General features: G+C 34.5%; 1 protein-coding gene across 1 annotated transcript in view; it reads right to left on the bottom strand.

Annotated features, from left to right (window-relative positions):
• Window positions 1-3,077, bottom strand: part of LOC148940441 (uncharacterized) — a 309,073-nt gene extending 305,996 nt beyond the window's left edge. The window contains exon 1 of the mRNA XM_089105355.1: window positions 2,880-3,077. The gene's annotated coding sequence lies outside the window, so the exon portion shown is untranslated. The remainder of the gene's footprint in view (window positions 1-2,879) is intronic.
• Window positions 3,078-11,844: the final 8,767 nt, after the last annotated feature.

Here is an 11,844-nt window from a genome sequence, read left to right as displayed (position 1 = left end):
ACGATGTTGGAGTTTCTTCATTATACCGAGATTTCTTGCCAAAATTTTGCTAGTTAAAGTTACATTTTCCTTAATAGATAGAGTTTCATCTATTACAATCCCAAAGTATTTAAAAGACGCAGTCCGTTTTATAACACCTTTGGGCATATCTAATTCCTTGATCTATGGGTAAAAGTTTGATGATCGCGAGAAAATAATAAAGTTAGACATAGCCATGTTAATCCTTAATTTATTTACCCTCAGCCATGCTATACCTCTATTAACTGATTCCTTCATGGAAATCTGCAGCAGCTCCGCTGTCTTAGCTGTGCTAATGGCTGTTGTGTCATCAGCAAAAAGTGAAACTGTTTCATTAGTCGGGTTTACCGTTAGTTCATTTATTCTATAGCAAAAATTATTGAGACAATTTGGTAAATCCTTAATAAATATCAAGAATAATATAGGACCGAGAACTGATCCTTGCAGAACACCTACTTCAATACGCTTTTTTTTTGGAAGAAGAAACATTTAGTTGGACATACTGATAACGATTACTTAAAAAACTTCTTAAGAAATTTAATGATTTACCCCTCAAACCATACACCTCACACTTCTTAAGTAGAAGTTCATGATCCACAGTGTAGAAAGCTTTCATCGGATCTATTCTACGGAACCCAAATTGTGTCTCTACCAGTAACTTATGATCCTCCAAAAAACTCATCATTCTAATACTAAAACACTTCTCTAAAACACGAGAAATGATGGGTAAAACAGATATCGGCCTATAGTTTCCTGTGTCATTTTGAATACCACCCTTATGAATTGGGGTCATACGGGCAACTTTAAAACAGTCTGGGAATTTTCCTTGACGAAAACACTCATTAATTAACCCACAAAAAACTTCAGCTATAACAGGAAAAATACATTTAAGTAATTTTAGAGTAATATGATCGCTACCAGATGGATTACTACGCAACCCATAAATAATTTTTTTAATTTCATCAACTGTTAGAAGTCTAAGGTGAAGAGATACATCAATCGGGTCCCTCAGTAAGGACTCGAACGTTGGATCACCACTATCAGGTACAACTGACATAGCTAAATTCAGACCAATATTCAAAAAATAACTTTGAAATTCATTGCATATGTCCTTTTCAAAATTCAAAGTCTTTCCCATTACACTAACTAATTCATCAGGTACACTATTTATTTTAAATCCAATCACTTCTTTTATTAGTCCCCAGGTTTTCTTAGGGCATCTTTCGACCTCCTTAAACTTTTTCTCAAAATATTTCTTTTTTTCATTTCTTAAAATTGTATTCAACCTATTTCGATAAATTCTATATAATTGCTTATTTTCTTGTGTCGGATTAATTATTTGAGCTCTAAACAATTTATCTCTTACATTTATTTGCTTCAAAATCACAGGACTAATCCAAGGTTTTTCACTTGAGTGCTTTCTACTAAACAGTTTCAATATGACTGCTTGACTTATCAAACTCTGCAACTTTTCATAAAATAAAACAAACTTTGAATTTGCGTCCTGAACTTCGCCTAGAACATCGTACCAATTCCCCTTTTCTATATCATTTTTAAGTTTGACCATCGCATTTTTACTGATCACTGGAATCCTTGATATTTGCCTTTAACCGCCTTCGTGACAGTTCTAAAGCTAGCTGAAACTCCAAAGTGGTCGGATACTTCGCTGATAAGGACCCTGGGAAGACTCAAGGGGACATTAGAAAGGATGTTATCCAGAAGCTTGGCTGATGTTCCCGTAATTCTTGTAGGGATATTTATACAAGGATGAAACCCATTAGATAAAATTCTATTAATAAATTCAGTGCTAGCAGATGACTGATCTATAAGGTCAATATTAAAATCCCCCATAATAGAAAATGGCATAGAGTTAATCGGAAGTTTCATTAATTGTTCTTCAAATAGGTCCATAAAGTCTTGAGCAGGCTCTGTGGAGGTCTATATACTACAGCAATGCAAAATTTCAAATTCTCTCTAGTTATATGTAAAAAAAGACACTCACAAACTTTCTCTCTTTATATTGTAAGATCTTCTCTTATTGAAACCTTATAATCAGCTTGATTATAAGCTGCTAGGCCTCCATGTTGGTAATACTCTCGATTTCTAACATATAAATTATAACCAGGGATATGCAGTAATTGCGAGTTATTATCATTTAACCACGTTTCAGTTAAAGCGATCACCTGAAAGACATTAGTATTTATTGATTCCGATAAAAAATTATGCACAGAATTCAATCCTTGACAATTCAAATGAAAAATGTCAAGGCCAAAATGGCCCCTATCACCATACAAGGGTAGTGCCCCTTCTTTAAAAATCTACCTTGATGGTTCATTTGTGAAAATCTCAGTAGCATTAATATCTAAATTTCTATTTATTCTTTCATTAAACTGGCTGGAAAAATCAACCTTTCGATTTTCAAGTTGCAGGACATTGCTGTTCCCAGGAGGTAAAACGATATCTCTAACCATCATCAATAAAAGTTAATATACGTGACGGTAGAGGGTGGCGGTGGCGAAAAAAATCATTATCTACTAAACATATATCTAGACCTAGATAAATACAAAAAAAATAACAAACTATATTCCGTCAAAAAGCGGACATAAGAAACAAAAATTAAATAATCAAATAAACAAACCGGTCGATATGTATACGCATATCAACTCCCAAAATAAAAACTTAGTGGACTTAATATGGCTCACAACTTCATTTATAAGCAAACCAAAATTTAATGACCTTCATGATTAATAACTTTTCATATATACTCTAAAAAAAATAATTTCCAAACACTATAAATAACTAGCTCAAAACCACTCTTTACATTTTTAACGCTTTGAACCATTCAACCTTTCCAACATTACCTGCAGATTTAATAGAAAGAACCGGCGGTACCACGGGTGGTATCCAGCACTCAACACCTCTCTCCATCAAATATTTTCTTTTCACCACCAATTCCTTTCTAATTTGGCGCACCTCTCTACTAACATCATCACTAATAAAAACTGGTTTTCCAAACTGCAAGTCCTTTCCTCTTAATTTCTTTGCATTTTTCATTACGCCGTATCGGTCCTTATAATCAGTAACTTTAATTTTGATAAAGTCACTCGCTTCATGTACCACTGAAAACGGAGGAATATCCTTCACTTCCATTTCTCATCCCTCATTCAGCACTCTTTTAATGGTATTTTTTGCATCTGACAATGAATCAGTCCTCCCATTCCAAAACAATATGTTGTTTTTTTTTTCTTTCCGTATGCTGGAACATAAGAGACTGATTTTTTAATGATGTAACGTGTGTAAATAAATCATTTACGAGTTTATCCTGATTTTACATCTTAGACTTCAAACTGTCTACCCGATTATTTGTTTCTCTTGCATCACCTTCCACACGCGTGCATCTTTCTCCCAATTCACGAACAGTTTTTTGTATATTTTGCACATCAGTCTTCACACTATAAAGGGACTTTCTTTTACGTCTGATTGTAAAGTTTCCAACAGCTCCAAAATTCTTACGACATTTTCTGCATCTGTTTTCTCACATTCCTGTCGTAAGCATTCGCCACTCAAATCCAGAATAGAATCTTCCGGCGAAGGCTTTTTCTTCCCTCTTAGAGTTTTTGGGGTTGACGTTAGGCTTTCATTTGATTTATCACCACTCTCATTACCACCATCAGTTTTTACTTTCTGATCATTTCTCTTTCCTGTGACATTTGGTTATTATTTATTCGTTCATTTCACTGGCCACTACTAAACCACTTCATTAACTATATTAACGGAATAATTGCACAACCACAATCTTCAAAATAAAGGTAAAGTTTTTTCAAGGTCATTCGTTACTTGTGTAATCATATATTAGCTTAACATATTTCTTTCATTCCACGCAAAAATCAATAGGCTCCTTGTCCAGGTTTATCACATGTAAACAGTTAATCCGTGGAATGTACTTTTTATTTAAGATGTTAACTGTCCAAAGACTGAATGAAGCACAAAAAATGCGTTTTTATGCATTTTTATTACATTTTTACGAGTTGGACGAACATTTCGGAGAGTGGGGGGGGGGGTCATACTTCCTAACAAGTTCTTAATATGCGTTTTCACCCTAATAATTTACTTCAATAATTCCACTGCACGTAAATACAAGCATACAATACATAGCACCCGATGCAATAGCACAGTTTAATGAGCCGGAAATAACCGCACATGAAGTATTCTAGTTGGAATTTCTCGTGACTTAAATAATTATAAATAAAACCCTCCTTCGTCTTTACCAATGAGTTTGCACTTAACCAAAGATATTTATGTTTTTAACCTTGACTATTAACGCTTATGAAAGTGCTCTGTAAGTAAGAAAGCATGTAAGATATATTTTAGTCACGGCATTTACAGAATGTTCCAAGTATTTTTAGATTTTTATTTTAGAAAAAGAAAGGTTTTTGGCTTGTAACTTACAGTTTTTTTCATTATTTTCTCTTTTTTTTGGTTCTGAGATTTTATTTTGCTTCTGACATCGTGATATTTCGTTTTTTTAACTCTTATTGATAGTTAAACACTAACTTACGTAAAATAGAAATTTTTAAATAGCAAGACTAAATACTAATGAATTTATACTTCAATCAAACTAAAAATTTTCTGCATCCAATTTTGTTTTGGAAAACAAAATAAGCTACAGATCAAAAATTGCACTTCACATTCCTTTTCAAACCTTTCATGGTAACGAACTATTAGTAAGGAACGACGTGGCTCAATAGTAACTGAAACTCCAAAAAAAAGGAATTTCGATATGAATATAAATATAAAAAATTGTTTATTATATTGATTCCAAATATATAAGATTCATTCAGTTTTGTGTTACCCATCAAAGGCTACGAGCCTGAGAACATTTGCCTGATTTTCGAAGAAGGGGGAAAAACCCCTAAAATTTCAAAGAGTTTTCAAAGAGTTTTTCTAAGAGTTTCAACGCATTAGAAAACCCTACTATGTGGAGGTTTCAAGCTCCTATCTGGAAGAATGTTGATTTTTTCCCCCAGAAGAAAGATCACGGATGTTTTTTTTTTTTTTTTTTCTTTGGGTTATCATTTCGGACCAATGATTCTAGAACATCTGGAAAGGGCTCATTCAAACGGAAATTAAAGGTTCTATTTCCGTTTTTAATTGACTAAAAACATTAAATGATTAATTGACTCAAAGATTAGAGAGCAACTATGCTGCCTTCCATGCCCCTCTTCCCCCAATAACATCCAATGAAAATGTTGAGATCACCATTTTATTTAGCATAGTTAAGAGGTCCAACAACTATGCCTTTGAAAATACGAGTTAGGTTACCAGCGGAACCTATCAATTGAATCAGGCAAATTGTATCAAGTGAAGTCTTTGGTTTTTAGCGAGTCCAAGCGTGTTTTCCCTGTGTGCACATAGGGAGAGTATTTTTAAAAAACGAGGTCGAGGCCGAAGGCTCGTAACATGAGCCTCCAAAGCCTCTTAGGGAAAGGTCTTTAAATATAATATGTACCCATTGTTTACGACTAGTATTTATTATTGCGAAATATGCATACATTCTTCGGGTGCGGCGGGGAGGGGATGAATTTTCTGTTGGGGGAATTTTCTGCGGGAATAATCTTTCAAGGGGAGGGAGGTTTTCGGAGGTGAACTTTTTAGGGGAAATTTTACACTGGGGCTTTGCCAAAATTTCTATACGAAATTCTTTTTATTTGTCTTGAATGTCTTTTTACGTAATTTCTCTGCCAACTCAGTTTTACACGTGGAGATGTTAAGGGCAACTATCAAGGATAAATATTCACCGGGATTGAAGTTTATAGAGGATCTTTCTGTGGGGAGGGAAATTTTTCCGTGGAGGTGGAGCCAGAAGTCCTGGTATTATTTAAAAAATAATCAGAGATTAAATAATTAAAAACAATTTTTTCAAGTGAAAGTAAGGAGCAACATTAAAACTTAAAACGAACAGAAATTATCACATATAAGAGGGAGGTCGTACCCTCTTCAACACCTTGCTCTTTACGCTGAAGTTTGAATTTTTCTCAATTCCTTAAGAACGACTCCTGAAATACAAGGGTTGTTTAATTAGAACAACAAGAAGCTTTCTTCAAGGTGCTGAAAAAACTTTAACGTGAAGAGCGAAGTGGTGAAGAGGGGATGACCCTCCTCATATATGGATAATTTCTGTTCGTTTGAAGCTTTAATGTCGCTCCTTACTTTTCAGTTGAAAAAACTTCTTTTTTATTTAATAAAATATGTTTCTGTCTGCAACGTATTAAGGGAAATTAACTAACTACCCACTTATCCGATCGTTGCTATCTTTAAACGCTTCTAACTGAGATAAAATAGAATAACTGGCAAGAAAAATATAAAATAAAATTTTATTACACGGTATTTACAATTTGTTTATTATTATTTTTTTTTAATCAGGAAGAAAATATGTTTAAATATTTTATGTTTATAACTTAAAGTATCATCATTTTTAAAGTTTTTCTTATTTAGTTTCGTTTTTGACATTTAATTTTGCTTTCACTCAAATTAACACTTGAAAGTCAATTATTATCAAATAGTTGTTTTAAGGTTACATGACTAAATATTAAAAGAATCTTATTTAACTGACTTAGGGTTTCAACTAAAGTAGTCTAAATGAAATTCTAACACATCTGTTTCCTTCCTATGGCTTCAAAGAATAAATATGGGCAAATCAAAATATTACTTAAAATTATGATATTATATATTAAAATAAAAAAAAATTATATGTTTTTTTAAGCATGAATCTGCCTGCAGCATTTCAAAGGGCATTAAAAATGGCATAACTATCCCTTTAGCTAATCAAATGAAACATATGCATATAAATAAATAGAATGCACACCACTGTGTCTTAGTTACTGAAGTGATTTTGTGCTTACACTTTTCAACTTAAGTGAGCTAAAGCTATGGGGTTGCTGTATACCATACCCAAGCTAATAAGTCTGCTCAAATATTTTATCCGCTAAATATTAATGAGCCTTGATACAGTTCAACCTATTTCTCTCTGTAAAAATACCCCTTAAAATTTCCTCCCCCAACCCTTTCAACTCCTTACAAAAACTCGATAAACGAAATCATCATTAACTTTTCTAGGGAGAAAGCATATGGAAATTTATTATTTATATTAGTTTAATTAGTTAATTTGTTATTAGATTAAAAGCATTTGATTTTCTTTTAATTAAATTTAATGATTGCACTAAAGGTATTTAATTATATACATAGTAATTAAACTTAGTAGCCTCAAAACATTTATTATTGCTTTAAAATTTAACTCTGCTAAACCCAAAAAAAATTAAAAAAATTTAAACGGGAAACTTGAACTTTGATGTTAAAATTAAACTAGAAAAACTAAACTTAAACTAATTGAGTTAAACTAATAAAATTAAACCATCTTTGAAATTGGAATAATTTCAATTAAATTTGGAAAGAAATGGCGGTTTAGTTGTTTTAACATTAAAATAATTACATAGTAACCAAATTATTATGAAAACACTTTTAAAGGCCAAGAATAGAAAACATTGTTAAAAGTTGTGTGAAATACTTAATCACTGTTTTCCAGCCCCTACATTTCTAGCACAGAACTTGACATTCTCTACATAAATATGTTTCGCCGTCATTGCATCAATGTTTTCATATAGACGACCCTAAATTTTTCTATTTTGAACTTTGCTTTTGAACTTTGCTCACACAATATTTCACTGTCATATAGGTCAAGATTTTCCAGCCGTTTTAACATCCAGAAGGGACAAAATTGCTATAGCTGGCAGACAAACTTTTTGCATCCGTGATAAAGGCTTGTTTGAAGCAGAATTTGCTAGGATATTAATCCCCACTGAAGCTGAAGCCTAAATTAGTTTCCAGAATAAAGGGCTCCTTATATACCTTAATTAATCACTCAGTTTGATGTGCAATGAAAATTATTTTTTCCAAATCCCTTAGCTTGATCGACTAGACTCATCGATTAGCTTGATCGATGAGTCAATAAAACTCGTCTCCACAAGGTTAAACTATATCTGGGGCAATGCCCGAGAGATCCGCCAATTTTATGTTCACATCAAAGAAACAAAATTAATCTAGAAATCAAAATCAAATAAATTAATTTATCTTTACTGCTTAAACACACTGTGATTCTATATTCATGTTTCTGCGTAGTTCAACTGACTTTCGAAAAACACTTTGATTTCATTTTCTTTTGGTATAGCTATTGAGTTTCCTTCATTTATTGTCCTGGAGTATCCATTCTCAGACTTAAGATCCATCGTTTCACTCTGTAGGTCAAGCTTACGGTCTTTCACATATTAGGCCCTGGTTTTGCTGGTAGTTTCACTGCAAGGTGTTTAGGGTGTTTACACCCTAAACACCTACATACAGCTTACATACCTACATACAGCTACATACACCTACATAAACACCTACATACAGCTACATACAGCTTACGGTCTTTCACATATTAGGCCCTGGTTTTGCTGGTAGTTTCACTGCAAGGTGTTTAGGGTGTTTACACCCTAAACACCTACATACAGCTTACATACCTACATACAGCTACATACACCTACATAAACACCTACATACAGCTACATACAGCTTACGGTCTTTCACATATTAGGCCCTGGTTTTGCTGGTAGTTTCCCTGAAAACACAAGCTGTATGTCAATTATAGGGTCTTTTGTATATTAGGCCCTGATTCTGCACATGGTTTTGCAACAAATTCAAATTGTAAAATGAAGAACGTTCAGCTAATTAGTAAGCATCAGGACTTGAGTATCAATAGATTTTATTCCCACGTAAATAAGTTATTCTGTCATTAGGTAATTGATTTCGTACGAACCTTAGTAGTTATTGCGACATAGATCCTAGCAAGGAAACATAACTGGATATTTTGACTATCAAAATATTTGACCTTCACCAGCCATTTCCAAGTTTCAGGAAGAGTAGAATTCCAACAATTGGCATCCAAACTATTTGTCTTCCTGGTAAAGCTGGTTCTGAAGCTGAACTTGTTCTGGGTTCTATTCCATTAAAGTTTTTATATATACTCGATGCTTTATTGGTTTTTGACAATGAAAACCTGACACCTCATCAATCGGGTTTGGATTTGTTGTCATAGATAATCATAGGCCCAAGGGCTGTTATACTCTCCTGATTTGTTATAGTTGTTTTCAATTCTCAGTCAAGTTTTTTGTCTATATTTAGGCGCACCTGTACTACATGTAATAGCATATTCTTCAATCTAATCTGCATTATATAAACCATGAAAAGGCTGATTACAGGCTGCATACCTTAGAGGTAAGCCTATCCCTAAGAGGGAAACCCTGCTTACGTGGCTTAATAGTGGCATCGCTTTTTTTATAACTGTGTGGGGTCGTATTGACATTTTGACTGACGAATTCAGACGATTCAAACTAACCTTATTATGAGTTTTAGAAACTCATATCCCAGCGGTAGTAAGTATCAAATTACGTAATATAGTATTTATTTACTCAGCCAGGAAGGACAGGGTACATACACAGGGAGTATGGCTCATGATGAATAAAGAAGCTGCCAAGTCTTTTTTGGGCTGGGAAAGTATTAATGATAGAATACTAATCGCTCATTTTATGCAGGGCTTCAGTTACTGTAGTATATACTCCTGTTGGACCGACTGACGGAGATGATAGTGACTCAGATGAATTTAACTTACAGTCATATGAGCAAATAGACAGGGTCCCATGTAGATTACTTTGACGCCAGTTCATCCAACTGAATGACACGATGCACAGGGCTGAATAGCACGTAGTTCAGCTGCTAGATTTAGTCTCCTGTGTTGGGTGTGGGAATTGCAAGAAGTGGAAGGGAGATTGGCACTTCAATATAGCAGTAAAACTGTTAAAAACTGCCGAGCTTATGTGAAACTCACCAGCACAAAACCGGAAGCTTGTTTACTCGACGCTACTGTCGTCTGCAGCAACTCATTGCTGACAATTTTAGCAGGAGTCGAGAACCAGTTTTAAATTTTGTATCTGTTTAATATTTGTATTGTTTACTACGTATTGTTTTGATATTAACCTAGTCGTCTTTGCTAAATAGTAACTTTCCTTTACTGTTACTTGAAGAAAATTGTGTTATCGAAGACTTAGGCTAGGCATATGCCAGCTTTACTTTTTTTCGTGTCCATTATAAATTGATTTCCCAAACATCTTGTAAACGTATTTAGGCTTGTATTTTTCACAAATTCTCGAACACTCCTTTCTCCTGAAGGATTTGTCATGCCTCCTGACTCCCAGACTGTGGACCTCCTCGTGCCCCCTCCAAATAAAAGTGCTGGAGTTATGCCCATGTAGCCGAGGGCATTAATTTGAAACTATTAGGGCATATTGATCAAGATCGTGAAATAGTAATTTTGTTCCAACTAATCAAAAGATCTAACAACTATTCCACTTGGGATGTCATGCCGCTTACATCCCCTGAAGAAAAGGTTGTATATTACACAATTTGTCCATTGTTTACATACAGGATTCATTATTAGACCAGAAGGGAAATATTTGATCCTGAGTGTGTCACAAAAGGCTAAGGTTGTTAAGGTAAAACTTTAGGGAATGCTGAGGGGGATGTTAAACTAAATCAAAAGACAATATGTGCACCCAGGTTATTAAAAGGGTATATCTTAAGAGTAGCAATAAGGTTGTGTTAAGGTAAGGTTACTTTTTGGGGAAAAAAAGGCTTGTTTGATCCTCCGTCTCCAGAAAGCCTCAAGATATTAGGGTGAAACTTTGAGGAAATTAAAGCACAACGGTCACAATTAAAACGCGAAATGTGCTTGCTGGTTGTCAAAAAAGAAAATCAGCGATTTCTAAGTGTCGTCCGAATGCATTAAGTAGAAACTTTGAGGGTATGTTTAGGGGACGTTGAAGAGTGATCTGAGGGCAAACTGCCCCCAGCCCTCCCCCTATCCTAAAAATTGATCGAAATTTAAAATAGTCATTTTTTCCAACTAATCAAAAGTATAATAGCAATGCTTTTGGGGATGTCATCCCCTCCCCCCCAACAATCCCCAGCCAAGAACTGTAAGTTATGTAATTTGCTCAATTATTTACATGCCTCCTTGATTTTGATTCTGGGTGTATTCTTGGCCTTGATTCTGGGTGTGTTCAAAAAGCTAGAGTAATAAGGTGAAACTTTGGAGACTATTGAGGGGCATGTTAAAATTAATCAAAAGGGAACATGTGCAATCAGTTTATCAAAAAGGTGGATCTGCAATAACGACTATGGCAGCTTGCGACTAAAAATACTTGCCACTGTTGCTACCACTGTTATAACTACGTACTAGCCATGCTTTCGGGGATGTCATGCCCCCCCCCCCCCGACAGTCCCCAGCCAAGAATTGTAAATTATGTAATTTGCTAATTATTTACATACCCCTTGATTTTGATTCTGGGTGTGTTCCAAAAGGCTATCTGCAACATCTCACGAATGGGTAAGGTTACTAAACTGTAAATTTCAGGGAATATTGAGGAGAACATTGCACTAAATCAAAAGACACTACGTGCATTCAAGATGTCAGAAGAGCGTATCTATATTGATCTCAGGAACGGTTATGAGTAATAAGTTGAAATTTTCATGGGATGCTAAGGGGAATGTTAAATAAAAAAATTGACACTATATGTATCCAGGTTGTCAAAAAGGGTTATCTTCATTATTACAAGAACAGTTAGGGAAGGGTATCAAGTTGAAACATTCAAAGAATGTTGGAAAGGATATTAAGCTTAAAGTCCAAGTTATTAGTGTGCGTATCTGCGATATCTCAGGAACGACTAGAATTAGCAA

Source organism: Artemia sp. Qi Xiang Cuo, chromosome 19, assembly GCF_049724085.1.
Source record: "Artemia sp. Qi Xiang Cuo chromosome 19, ASM4972408v1, whole genome shotgun sequence".
Lineage (NCBI taxonomy): Eukaryota > Metazoa > Arthropoda > Branchiopoda > Anostraca > Artemiidae > Artemia > Artemia sp. Qi Xiang Cuo.
Note: the sequence above shows the minus strand (reverse complement) of the source record. Positions and strands in the feature narration are given on the sequence as shown.